Genomic DNA, 13,281 nt, shown 5'->3' on the forward strand with positions numbered 1-13,281 from the left:
CAGAAAGATCGTGTCCGAAATAGTTGTCGAAATATTAAAATACTATTTTAGTGTTGATGGCTTCGGCCCGGAGAGGCACAGCTGGTTTCCTGTTGAACTCGGTTTGCCTGCCTGGCATGTAGGCTCTGACGAATGACTCGGTGACCTGGGGCCAGCCAGGTCGCCTTTTGGCACTCTGCTTTTTTATAGTTACAAAATGGGGGTAGTCTCTGCCTCTGAGAATAGCCTGGGAATGTTGTGTATAGACATGAGATGGGGTTTGTGAAAACAGTAGGCTCCTGGAGGAAAAGTTCAAACCTCCAGGACGTTGATTGTTAGAGGCATTTAGTTGGTGTGGCAGTAGTCACTGCTTATTCTGTGTGTGTGTGTGTGTGTGTGTGTGTGTGTGTGTATTTAATGGTTAGCTCTTTCGCCTAGAATCCGTATTTAGTCTCTTTCCATAAAAATACTTTCAGTTTGCTTTTATATAGACTTTCTTTTATTTATACAGAGAGTAGTATGTCCTCTTGATCAAACTCCAGGTTCACAAAACATCTCAGTTGTAAAGAGAATGAGCCAAACACCACTTTTTTAGATTAATTTTTAATTGCACTTGGAAAAGCTACACATTTGCAGCTAAAAAGTTTGTGTATATCATCTCAAAAACTCTTTGAACCCCCTTACCTTTCTTTTTGAAACACTTTTTTTCCTAGAACTATTGAGATTCTTCAGCTTCTTTGGTCAGTGGGCAGCACCCCCTCTGAAAGCGCCAGGGTCTAATTTAAACTGGAGGAACCACTAACATCCTGGGTTCTGATGGACTGATTTCCTGGCATTTGTTTCACAGATGTGAAAGAAACTCTACCTGGAGAGACAGAGAGCCTTTCCATGGGCTTTCTCTTTTTCCTGATCCGATTTCCTTCCTATTCCTCACTGAGGAATGGCATGGAAAGTAGACAAATGAACTTCTCCTGTAAAATGTGAGCTTTTTGCTTGATGCAAGGAAGGGGGTTAAAGTGGCTGATGCCAAATGCAAATTATAGTTTGTGGCTGCGAGAATAATAAAGCTTCACTTTTCTCCCCTTTAATCCCGGAGTCCAATGTGCAGAGTCCTAAAGGGAAGTTAAGTGCCTTTAATCAATTTGTGGATGAAGCCTAATCAAGCCAACTTTTTTTCTTCTGGTAGAAGTCTTAAGGATGTGTAAATGGAACCAGAGTTTTAAATTTCCATATTCTCTTAAAATCCAAACTTGGCTTCAAATAGAAGAACATTGGAAATTCAATATGATGCAATTTATTTCAGACTATATGAGATTGGCTCACCTGGGAGCATCATTTCTGATTTGAGCCCATCAGGCTGTGTGCCAAGCTGGTCTTCTTGACTTTAGCCCTGCTTCCTCCGGGTCATCTTTGAACCATTGCCATAGCTATATTGCCCCCAAACCAGAGTCTGCTGCTTTTCCTCTACTTGATCTCCTTCCATGGCTCAGTGGCTGCCTACGACCTTTTGAACCCTTTCCAGATGCCTTCGCATGAGGTCAGTTCTCACCTCACTACGGCTCTAGCTACAACATTCCTTTCAATGCACCCACCAAGCATCGCCTTTCTACTTATCCTTTGGGATGTTGTCCTTCTCTGAAGCCCTCAATGTCTTCTGAATCTCTCCTCTGGGCTTCTGTACCATGCCTGCATTATAGCAGTACCACCTTGACTAACAATTTTTTCTTGACACTTCTGTGTTTCCTACTAGGCTGGGGGACTTGGGGGTTTGACATGTCTGATTAAACCGAGGGTCTGGTTCAGAGGAAATGATCAATACTTTCATGTTGCATCATCAGTGAATCAATGAATGGGATGGGATGGGATGGGGGCAGCATGGAAGAGAGGATTCATGAACAAATGTAAAAAGGTTTCCTTAGAATAGAGGGCGCTTTGGGTACAACTACCAAAACCTAGGAAGAGTACTTATTCAGTTGGGCTGATGCCCAAGTCAGTGTGTCTCTGAACATGAGTCCTTTCAAGGAGGCTTTGTGGTCAATGATGGATTGCAGACTGGGAGCTTCTAGAAGGGAGGGTGGTTGGGGGGCAATGGGAGACAGCCTGAAGCCTGAAGAATGGTGTATCTAGAGATGTGGGAAGTGTGAGAATATGTGGAATTTCAAGATGAAGCTGTCTTGATTTTTGTGATTTGAAAAATCACATGAGTTACCAGAACTAGAAGATTTTCAGAAAGCAAAAGTTGTTTTCAAGGTTGATCACTAGGAGTGATCAGGCTGGAAGTCTATAGTCTAATTTCTGATTTTGGTCCTCTCCTTCTTCAGTTTTCCATTCGATTGTTAGCTGATCGCAGTCAAGGACAATGTTCAAATTTTCCAATTATTTTGATTGTAAAACTAATGCACGCTTGTAAAAATAATGCACAGGTACACAGGATGAAGATGCAAGTCTCCCTTCATAGGATTGCCCCTGGCTGTAGGGAACGCTTGCATGAATTAGTAAAAGCCACCGCTGCTGTCTGCCAGAACATTGTCTAGCAGGACACATGTGAATCTGTGATGTCTACGGTATGAAGGCTTAGCCTACCACATCTGGCCACCCTGCTTCTGCAAGCCTCCCTCAGTCCACTGCTCTCCTCAGAGGTGGCCAGATATCTATCTATCCATGTATGCGTACATGTGCATATATTTACACACTGACACACATACTCATACATATATAGAGAAGAATCAAGAGATTTATAGAAATGGCGCCATATTTTACATACTGTTGGGTCACTTGTTTTTTTCCCCCTGACAGGGATCTTGGATGTAATCTTCTCAATTTATATAACTTTACGTTATTCTCTGGTGGCTGCTTTCCCAACAGCATGGCTGTACTATGTTCAATCACTCCTTTCTAGAAAGGCATTTAGTTTGTGTCCAATTTTTTTTCCAATTTTTTAAAATTACACCCAATGATGTAATTAACGTATGTGAGTGTTCTACAGTATAGGTTCCCAGAATGAGGTTAAAGGGTATTAGATGTTCACATTTTGAAAGATGATGCAAAATTGTCCCGCAAAGTTTGAGCCGAATCATATTCCCATTTCTCCACATCCTTGCCAATAGTTGACATTCTCAATCTTTTATATTTTTATCAGCTCAGCAGAGGGAAAATGGCACCTCATTTAGTTTTACTTTCCCTGATTACTAGTGAGGTAGAGCATCGTTTCATATATTTATCAGCTCTTTGTGTCTCGTCGTTGCAACGTGTGTTTATCCTTTGTATTCTCAAAGTTGACTTGTTTAATCTTTACTGTGTATGCATTGTAATCATTTACTTATTACATGTACCTTATTATGTTTTCAGCGCACACCAACTTGCTGTTAACTCCGCACTGGAAATAAATGATGAAAACTGAGTAAGAGATAATGCAGTAAATCAGAAAGATCATAGTGCTTTGGAGCAGAAAGAGGTCATGGAGATTTTGTTGTACAAATGCCTTCTTTTACAGGTGAGAAAACTAAGTTTTTCAGGAAGCAAAAGATGTCTCAGCTGGTTAATGGCAAGTCTGAAAACGGAGTCTAGTTCAAGTTTTTTTTTCCCCCCTGCCTGTTACCCCTTCATATCATTGGCTTGTCTTTTCTGGGTACTGTGTTTTCCAAGTAAATCTTTACTAATTTGACTGGAAGTGGCTCCTGACAGCCATGTTACCATGCAGAAAGCCAAGAATAGTTTCTTAGGTATATCAAAAGAGTGGAATGAATAGGTTTTGTGGGGAAAATGGCATCGTGTGCTGATGGGGTTCTTACTTAAACAAGAGGGAGAGGCTGGTGATAGGCCCCCTGTCTGCGTGGGGAGCCTCCAGTGGTCGTTGTATACTCTGGTTCCTGGTGCTTTCAGAATCTATGGTGAAGGGTCCACAGAAATCACTGGATTCAGGGCACCCCAGGTGGCTTAGCGGTTTAGCACCACCTTCGGCCCAGGGTGTGATCCTGGAGGCCTGGGATGGAGTCCCACGTCGGGCTCCCTGCATGGAGCCTGCTTCTCCCTCTGTCTGTGTCTCTGCCTCTCTCTCTCTCCGTGTTTCTCGTGAATAAATAAATGAAATCTTAAAAAAAAAAATCATTGGATTCAGAAACTTTCCTATAATACTTGCAAAAATACCTCACATGATATGGGGGGGTGTGCTCTCCCCACATGCAATGAATTTGGCTTGCAGAGAAGACCGAGTTGGAATCTTCTTTTAAGGAGGAAAATGTATGAAGAGATTGGTGGAGAGTCAGTCTTCAACTCAAGTTAGAGGCAAGGTAAGAACTTCCCTTCAGGACCAGAGCATGAGGACAGAGCTTCCTCAGAGCTGACAAAAGACGACAGGGTATTAAAGCCAGAGAGAGTCATCATAAGATTTTATGCTGACCATGCAGTTGGAATTTGAGGTGGATGAGTTTTCTTGGTTCTCACACAGGACTACAAGGAAGAGAGGCAAAATGGGCAAGACCGGGAATGTTCCCTGGCCTGTTGGCCATGCGGTCCAGCATAGCCCAGGGCGCAGCTTCCTGCACACAGTGGACAGGAATCTGGGAACATAAGACAGAATTATTATCTGAATATGTGTCTGCAGTGCTGGGACTGCCACCCCCTTGCCCCCGCCGGGTGCTCACCAATCTGTCTTCTCTAAGTCATGTGGCCACTAGAACCATCCAGGCATTCCTTATTATCATTAACTACCCACCCAGGGTTCATCATTTTTCAATTATAAGATGGTGATGATTATTATTAATTATAATACAGCTACTTTTTTTGAACTGGGGTCTGATAAGGTTTATATAAGTTTATAAAGTGGGGTTGGTGAAAATGTCTTTTTAAATCTATAATCTCCCCTTTACTTTTTTCTTTTTGATTTTTAAATTTTTTGGTTGTTTTTGAAAAAATGAAGTCATTGTTTCCTGTGGAGTTTCCCATACTCTTAATGTTGCTGATTATATATCCCGGGGGAGGGGGGTGTTGATCATGTTGTTCTGTCTCCTGTGTTTCTGAACCTCTGAGTTGGTGAGATTTGGTTACCTGTGAGTTTGACTTGTTTTGGGATGCAACCCCAGCTGGGAAGTGGTCTTGTCACCTCTCCGACCTCATTTACCCTACTCTGTCTTGCTCATTCTGTTTCTGTCCCCCGGCCTTGAACATTCTAGGCATGCTCCCTCTGTAGGGTTGTTGTACCCCTGTGCCTTGTTTCTCATCTCCTTTAAGTCCTTGATCAAAATTTCCCTTTCTTTTTTCAAAAAAGATTATTTTTTTCTTTTTTTTTCTTTTTTTTTTTAAAGAGAGAACAGCTAGAACGCTACAGAGAGAAAGGTTTTTTTTTTTTTAAATTTTTATTTGTTTTTGATAGTCGCACAGAGAGAGAGAGAGAGAGAGAGAGAGGTAGAGACACAGGCAGAGGGAGATGCAGGCTCCATGCACCGGGAGCCCGATGTGGGATTCGATCCCGGGTCTCCAGGATCACGCCCTGGGCCAAAGGCAGGCGCTAAACCGCTGCGCCACCCAGGGATCCCCAAAAAAGATTCTTTGAGAGAGAAAGAATATGTGTGAGCAGGGGAGGGTCAGAGGGAGAGAATCTCAAGCAGACTCTGCCCTCAGTGCCAAGCCGGGTGTGGGGCCCAATCTCATAATCCTGAGATTGTGACCTGACAAAATCAAGAGTCAGGTGTTCAACTGGCTGAGCCACTCGGGGGTGTCCTCTAATTTTCCATTCTTGATGAGACCTGCCACGGCCACCGATTGAGTACATATGTCCTCATATCAGCACTCCTGGTCACACTACGGTGCCTCTCACTACGTGTGTGCTGGATAAGTCAAAGAAAGGGAGGGGGACCTCCCTCGGACCTCTTCCTCCAATGCTTACTCTGCCGGCGATGACATGAACAGTCACTGAAACCCACTCTGCACCGGGTATACCATGTGCTAAGTGCTTAGCTTATTTCATCCCTACAACAACAGAGGGCAGGTCCCATCATTATCAGCCTCCTTCTACAAACGAGTGTGGTGGCCACCGAGCAACTCTGCCCGAGTCCTCCTTCAAGGAAAGACTGTGGCTCCAGGGCAGGGGATGCTGTCAGCAGGGAGCCTCCAGCACTCAACTTCTTGTTCAACATCATGTGTAGTCTGTGCTGTCTACACTGATCACAGATCCCAAGAACGGCCAACTACGGTGGGCTCTAATGGACAACATATGCTCCAGACCTCATGGAGCTGGCATCGCCTTAGTTGAAGTTCTGCTTCTCCGTCTGCCCAAACTTGATTCCTCTGCCTTCCCCCTCTGTACTGTTGACTCCTAATAAATACCCTAAAAGTGAAACCCCACCTGAGCGTCTTCATTCTGGAAAGCCCACCCTGCGATGCCAAGGAAATAGATGCTTATAGGATTAGGTAGCCCTCCCAGGGTCACGGTCTAGTGGGTGGGAGAGCTGTGGTCCCTGGGAGGCAACGCATTGTTTCTCTGATTGCTCTCCCCACCCTGCCCCGAACCCTGCATGTGGGGGAGGACTGTCAATGCTCTGGTTCGGCTCTCTTCTGGTTCTTGGCTATTTTTGGGAGGCATCCTACCAACATTTAACATGTTTCTGCAGGACACTGAATTCTTAGTCACAAGTGGCTGACTACATTTCAGGGTAGGAAGATGAGTTGTAGACTTCCCATCCAGTAACTAGGGAAAGATTCCGCAGAGAGCTCAGATGTATGATACTCTGAAGAAGCGCTGTGTTGGCTGGGGTGTTAGGGATGGGGAGGAGGGCGGGGTGGCAGGATGTCGGGAGGGCAGGGAGGGGCCTCTGCGGTGAAGCTGGAAAGCTGGCAGGGAGCTCAACAGAGGGAGTGGTTTGGTGAAAATGATGTGTTAGCAAGATCTGTACGATGCGCACAGGGGGTACCGGGGCAGTGGGGACAAGTCAGGCCAGGAAACTGGGGCAGCGGTGATGTCGCTTAGACTGGGCTGAGGATATCAGAGAGGGAGAGACGGGGACGAACAACATGGCTTTGGAAGACAAAGAACAAAGAAGCAAATTAAAGATGAATTCCATGCCATTGAACTTGAACATTTTAGTTGGACTGATTTAATTTTACTAGTTTGTCCAAAGAGATGCAAATCAGCACAATCATTTGGTTCCATTTCACCAATCAGTGTGACTTTCTCATTGTTTCAGTGAGTGTGCCTGAGATGTTTGAGGGGCTGGAGAAGTGAACAACTCTCATGCTCTCCAGTGGGGTTGCTGTAACTTCTTCTTCTTCTTCTTCTTCTTCTTCTTTTTTTTTTTTTTTTGCTGTAACTTCTTATACAACCATTTCACAGTTCTGATGAGAAACTCAAAAAATGGTGGTCTTGTGATAGTCAGAATATGGAAATGTCCACGATGGAGGAGTGGATCAAGGATATGTGGTATATGTATAAATACCCAATGGAATATTATTCAGCCATAAATAGAATGCAATCTTGCCATTTGCAGTGATGTGGATGGAACTAGAGGCTATTATGCTAAGTGAAAGAAATCAGTTAGAGAAAGACAAATACCATATGATTTCACTCATATGCAAAATTTAGGAAACAAAACAGATGAACCTAGCTAAAGGGAAGGAAAAATAAAATAAGATGAAGATAGGGAAAGAGGCAAACCATAGGAGAATTTTAGCTATAGGAAAGTGAGGGTTACTGGAGGTGGGTGGGGAGATGGGGTATGTGAGTGATGGGCATTAAGGAAGGTGCGTGATGTAATGTGCACTGGGTGTTGTATGCAGCTGATGAATCACTAAATTCCACCCCTGAAACTAATAATATAGTATATGTTAACTAATTTAAGTAAAACATTTAAAAAATGGTAGCCTTTCATTTCCCAACTTCAGGGAAGTGAACTGTGTGTGGAAGGCGAAAAAGAGGTGAAAAAGATCACGTTTCCTAAGGCGGGAGTCCCTGCTTTCATCCTGGAGCTTTTGGTGGCCTCAGGACCATAAACCTTGCCTTATCTCCTGACCCCACAGATGGGTCCCTCCCCGGTGTCTCACAACACTGGTTACTTATTTTATTTTATTTTTTTTAAATCACTGGCCTCACTTTGTAATCTGTTTGTTTTGCTCTTCCTCTTAAGATTTTGGGTCCTCAGGTCAGGGGCTGTCTTGTGACTGTGTGTGTTTCTCTCAATGAGCACAGAGAAGGCACTGATCACAGATTTGATGAGTGAATAATTAAAGGGCTTACGAGGAGTGGACAATGGTTTATTTTCAAGTCTGGCTTCTCGAATTCAACACCACCTGCAGGCTGCAGGTATGTGTGTGTGAGGGTACAACACAGGGCGGCGATTGTCCGTACAGCTTTGTCTGGTCTCGGCAATGACTCTGAGAGCAACGAGTTCCTAACTCCTTTGTTCAGCTCCAGAGGCCAGTCCATGGGCTTTTCTCCATGTTCCCTAAAAAAGAAAGTATGCTTTTCTCTGTCTGGCTTGTGCTTCAGGTCCAGACAGGGTCCCCTTCCAGCTCCTTTGCTATGGAAAGAGAAAGGTCCCTTCAGATCCCTACTCCTAGGGCAGGTGTTTCCCAGGTGGGACACAACCAACCCTTTCTTCTTTCTTTGGCCTCCCTTGGCATATTTGGGCTCCTCTTTGATCTATTGTTTCATGGATGCTGGAAGTCCCTTGAAGAATCCTCCCTTGTTTACCCAATAGCAATGAACTCTTAACAACAAACCATTTCTTACCAGAGTTCTTCAGTGTAGCCTATAGGCTGCCCTGTGAGACTGCCTCAGGGAGGTGGCAAGGTGGCAGAGAGGCTTTCTGACTTGGAGTGGGGTGTCACCCTTTTGAGGAAGACGGAGGCTGCAGGTGGAGACCTTGAGTTTGTGGAATTGGCTAGTAAAGAGAGCAGGGTGGAGTGATAGGTGGAAGGAGGATCGGATCAAGGGCAGACTTTGCATCCTGCTGGGGGCTTTGTCCACGTGTAAGGTTAAACGTCCACGTCAGTGAGTATTTTAAACTCTGGTGAAGTGAAAGCTACAGGGCATGGTGATGGAGCCAAAGGGAAAAGCAAGCAAGGCACTGGGCATGGCAAGGGGAGCTCAGAGGGTGAGGTGGGGCCTGGGCAGTGGGTGGAGGGGCAGAGAGGTACAGTTCTGAGGAGGTCAGGCAAACAGAATGGCAGCAAAGCTCCCCAAGAGATGACACAGTGGAGGCCATGGAACAGCAGTGTGGGTGGCTTGTGGGAGTTTCGCCCCCAGTCCTGCATCAGTAACCTGGGGAATTTAAAAATATACTGATTTGGGGATCCCTGGGTGGCTCAGTGGTTTAGTGCCTGCCTGTGGCCCAGGGCGGAGTCCTGGAGTCCCGGGATGGAGTCCCACGTCGGGCTCCCTGCATGGAGCCTGCTTCTCACTCCTCCTGTGTCTCTGCCTCTCTCTCTCTGTCTATCATAAATAAATAAATAAATCTTAAAAAAAAATACTGATTTGGACCTTTCTCCAACTGGCCTGGGGTTCAACCCAGGTGGGTCTGGGTGATTCTAATGTGCCAGCTGTTTAAGAATAACCACTTCGGGCTTAAGGGAGGGGGCAGTATTTTTGGTGGAGGTGGAGAAGAAGAGAGGGCTGATGGAGAAATTGAAAATAATAATAATATGTAATATCATGTATTTTCCTAGTTCTTTTCTTCACATTTCTCAGACTCTAATGTGCAGATGAATCCCCTGGGGATCTTATTATACTACGAGTTCTGACTCAGTAGGGCTGGCTGGGGCCTGACGGTCTGTATTTCCAACACGCTCCCAGGGGAAGCCGCTGCTGCTGGACCACATTTTGGTTAGCAAGGCATAAGGTTTACAAAGTGCTTTCATGTTGACCTTCTTGTTTTGCATCTGAATTATGATATGAGGCTCATTATTGGGTAGATCTTACTGTCCTCATTATGCAGACAAGGACTTAGAGATTAAGAGAAGGGAAGAGGGGCCAAGAGGGGCTCTGAAAAGCGATGTTTGGTGATCCTTTTGGGGCTCCCAGCCCAATACTTTACACCTGCTCCACACTTAACTAATTTCCTCAGACCACACACCTGTAAGTGGTGAGCCCAGGTCTGACTCCAAGCACAGAGCGAGATCTTTTGGATTCCAGCAGCCTGGAGAACCAGGACACGAAAGAACTTTGTTATTACCGAAAGGGAGGGTAAGTAGGAATAGGAGCTTAGAGACAAGGATGGGCATCTGGACACACTGTTATAGGGAATCAGCCAAGGGGTGGGGAGAGAGGCTGAGCAGGTGGCGTTAGAGCCAACTCGCTGCTGGCCCTTCAGCAGTGGATGAGATCCTCTGTTCCCTGAAGGGGGATGTCTCCAACTGTGCCCTAAATGCAAGCCAAGAAGGCATATGGATGGACTTCCTGCTGTCAGGGAGATGAGAAAGATCATGATGTAGGCCAGGGCTTGCCAAACTTGAATGAGCATCAGAATTACCTGAGGGGCTTTTTGGACCCAGAGTATGTCCCACCCCCAGAGTTTTAGGAGGTCTGGGGTGGGGCCTGAGAATATGCATCTCCAACAAATTCCCAGATGATTCTGATATTGCCAGTCCCAGGGCCCCGCTTTGAGAAATACTGGAGCCACAGATCCCCTGAAGGTCAACGAGGTCAGTGAGGGCCAGAGTGGGCTGTTGAATCCTAGTGCCTTGTGTGATAAAGTCCAGGGAGTGAAAGTTTAAAAGAGGCAAAAGGTAGCAATTTGATGGGCTCAGTGGGGGTATAAATTGGCAAAGTCTGAATCCTTGTCCTCTTGTTCACCTTTGAATCCACTGCGACTGGGAGAAGTTGCTGGCTCTTGGAGTGATGGCGATGACCCCAGGGAAGCGAGACTTTTCTGGGGAAAGGTCAGCTTCTGCAAAAGGGATGCCATGAGAAATAAGGTTTGGGATCTTGCCCTGATGAAGTAGAGCAGGGGTTACTATCCAAAAAAGGCAGCTGCAGAAGGACTTGCACATGTCAGGGTGGGGCGGACTGGACAGGTGCCCCAGAGAGGGCAGGAGGAAGGACAGGTGGGAAGGAGATTCACAGAGTGTGATGCCCGCGGGTGGACCCTACTGACTGGCGGCCAGTGAGTGATCACAAATGTCATGCTTCCTTCCACTTGCCTGCAGTTGCTGGTCTTTCAAACAACTCGCCCTTGTGTTACCTCATTTGGCCTTTCAGCTTCCCTGTGAGTATGTGAAGAAGATACTCTCACTTTAGGCTTATAGATAAGGAAATAACCACAGAGGGAATGACATAACTCTCCTGAAGAGGCTGGGGCAGCTGCAGAGCTCAGGTCTTCCTATTCTGGGGATCCTGATGTTTCTGGAAGCTGGTGGGGGCCTTAGGTTGCCTTGCTTTGAGGACAGGCCTGGGGGTGATTCAATGGACACAGTGGGATGGGCGCAAACGTGTCTCAGGGATGGACCCAACTCCCTAGAAGGGCTCATTGGTGAATTAGTTTGGGGAAGAGAGGAGCCCAAGGTGCATTGCCTCAGGGGATGGACGTTTGGGGGAGAGAGGACCCGGAGAAGGAAGAGAGGTGGGGAACATTTCCACAGGCCCCAAGGAGGACAGGGATGCTCTTCAAGGTCTAGTGTTACTATAGCAATAGTTCTCCCCCTTGAAAATGGAGAGGGTGCTGGGAGCCCTGAACCCTGTACAACTTCCTACCTTTATGGCCCTCCACCTCTCTCTGCTTCTGGTCTCTTGCTGCCTGCGACTGGCCCTTGCATCTGCTGCAACTGTGGCTCCACCATACTGCCGTGACCCGTACTGCTCTCTCCTTCCTGTGTACAGCTCCATTCCTTGGCATTCTCCTCCTGTGTATTATACTTAAGAATTCTTAAGGATGAAGACCTAGTTTGAGGATGGGCACAAGGGTGGGGTCACAGTCCGCCTCTCAGGCTAGTCTAGCAAACCGAGACCAAGGTGGTGAGGCGATCTGGTGCAGAGCAGGTGTCGGGGCTGCCAGAGGGCATGGCAGGTCCTCAGAGTAGCACACACCAAAAGCAAAGTAGACCCCCTGTCCTAGGGGAATTTGAGAGGAACTAGCATACCTGGGCAGGTTTCCAGAAGTTTCCAGGATTTCCAGAGAGTGAGATGAGATTTCATTTTCCAGACCTGAAAGGGTAAGCATGTGGTATCTGGAACAGCCCACAAGACCATAGCTGGGCGAAGGGTTAGGTGGCGCTGGATAGGGTAGAGGGACATGGCAATACGTGCCAGGTGATTGGGCTAATCACCCCTAAACCCCTCCTGCCTGGGGTCTGTCCTGCTCCTGGCTACCACGGCTGGGCTGGGCTTGCAGGGAAGGGTCTGCAGGCTTCAGCTGTGGGATGAATGTCAGTGACGGACTGACCAAGGCCATAGGGGGCAAGAGCAGATGGATCCACGTGCAGCAGACCACAAAACCACCATGTCTGCATGGAGAAGGGGCCCTCACACATTACACACGCATCGGGCCTGGTTTTCAAATGAAAAGAATTCCATTCTCACTTGTAAACTCCCAAGTGCTGGCAAGAGCACCTCATCTGTGAACGTACTCCTAAAGCCACTTCAAAGAAGACCCCTGCCCGAGGGGCTTACCTAGTGTTTCTTATCAGAAGCCACAGCATAGTGATAGAAGGAGGGGGTGCCTGTGGGTGGTGAGTCCTTGGAGAATATTCCAACAGAGGCTGAAGGGCCACCCAGCAGCCATCCCAATCAGGGGTGGCGAGTGTTGGCTGGAGGCAGGGGGAGGGAAGGGACCCTGGGGTCTTGGAGGCCCCTCCTCAGTCTGACACCGGATTAGACATTCCAGCCTCTGCCTTTACCAGGCTTCCCATTCCCAGGGCTGCCAGGAGCAGGAGGGGCCTTCACGAGGCAGTCCTGGTGAGCGCCTCGCTGTCCTGTAGGTAAATGGCAACTTGTTCCGGAGGCCCAGTTGTCTGAATGCAACATCATTCAAAGCAAGTACAAAGAGGTCATGTGTTTATGTCGTAGCTATTTCTCGTACAGCCTCTCCTACCGAAATGCACTAATGGCAAAGTAAACGTATTCTTTTATTGTTTATTATTTTTATTTTTAAATTTATTCATTTGAGTTAAAGAGACAGAGCATGAGCAGAGGGAGAGGGAGAAGCAGACTCCCCACTGAGCAGGGAGCCCAACTCGGGGCTTGATCTCAGGACCCCGAGATCATGACCTGAGCTGAAGGCAGACGCTTAGCCAGCTGCACCACCCAGGCGCCCCTAAATGTATTCTTTTCAAGTCCCTTTGTCCAGTAGTGGTACCACTCTCGTGGAGGATGGTTTC

The sequence above is a fragment of the Nyctereutes procyonoides genome, unplaced genomic scaffold (genome assembly GCF_905146905.1).
Source record: "Nyctereutes procyonoides isolate TBG_1078 unplaced genomic scaffold, NYPRO_anot_genome, whole genome shotgun sequence".
Lineage (NCBI taxonomy): Eukaryota > Metazoa > Chordata > Mammalia > Carnivora > Canidae > Nyctereutes > Nyctereutes procyonoides.